Source organism: Engraulis encrasicolus, chromosome 4, assembly GCF_034702125.1.
Source record: "Engraulis encrasicolus isolate BLACKSEA-1 chromosome 4, IST_EnEncr_1.0, whole genome shotgun sequence".
Taxonomy (NCBI): Eukaryota; Metazoa; Chordata; class Actinopteri; order Clupeiformes; family Engraulidae; genus Engraulis; species Engraulis encrasicolus.
Window position 1 is genome coordinate 47638285 of NC_085860.1, and position 918 is coordinate 47639202.

At 43.6% G+C, this 918-nt stretch overlaps 1 long non-coding RNA gene across 1 annotated transcript in view; it reads left to right on the forward strand.

The window, feature by feature from the left end:
- Positions 1-788: 788 nt before the first annotated feature.
- Positions 789-918, forward strand: part of LOC134446930 (uncharacterized) — a 16840-nt gene continuing 16710 nt past the window's right edge. The window contains exon 1 of the long non-coding RNA XR_010034534.1: positions 789-918. This exon is cut by the window's right edge and continues 16 nt beyond it. This is a non-coding gene — a long non-coding RNA (uncharacterized LOC134446930).

A 918-nucleotide genomic window follows, 5' to 3' on the forward strand; every position in this document is an offset into this window, starting at 1 on the left:
ATTATCAATAATTTTAGTGGCATTCTGTCACATAAACATGAATACGAATATCTTTTCCTCACGTCAGAATTAAAAGAGTTGGATAAAATGATCTAAATGTCCCTCACGTTAAACTTAAAACAATAAGCATATAAGTGATGGGGCCATTTGTTATGCATTCCACCTTTTTCATTTGTTGTCTCATAGCCTGCCGTATGGACTGCCTGCAGAAACAGAAAAATCAAAACATGGGCAGGAAAAAGAACTGGCAACTTATCCAACAGAAGGTCAGGATTGAAACTGCATCAGCTCCAACTGGGTCACAAACGTCAACGTGTTCATCACACAGTTTATTGCACAGAAACACAGGAATCTCTGCTTGGTCTCGACGCTTAATCTTGGTCATTTTGTGCTACTTCCAACATAATTTGTTATGTAAAGAGCACATGCATCCAATTGCTTTTCATGCAGTTATTTTCCACCCAACAGTATGTGGATGTGCATTTGAGGGAAGGTGAGTTGGGCTATCCCTGAAAATTCCTCTTACTGTCTTACTGTGAATTACACAAACATTTCATAACCAAGCCCCCTAAAAGCAAGGATTTCAATTATTTGAACATTATGCACTATGTAGAACGACCGCTAGAGGTCAGGCAGCTTCAACCAAGCAGTCGCGTTATGCCAACCTCACGGTGAGGTCGAGAGGAGCCAGCCAAGTCACATGACGATGCCGACTGCCGAGTCTCTACCGGGTATTTCAGCCAGCACCTGCGGAGATGTTGGCCGGTGACTCCGGAGACAAGGAACAGTCTCCTCGGCCAGAACGGACAGTGTGTGAACGAGCAGCTACAAGTTCATCCTTGGCGCAAGAAATGTGAGCGTTGGTTGGCTAGTGTCTCTTACAGTAATACAGCCATCCTTCACTATAGTCGCCTAATT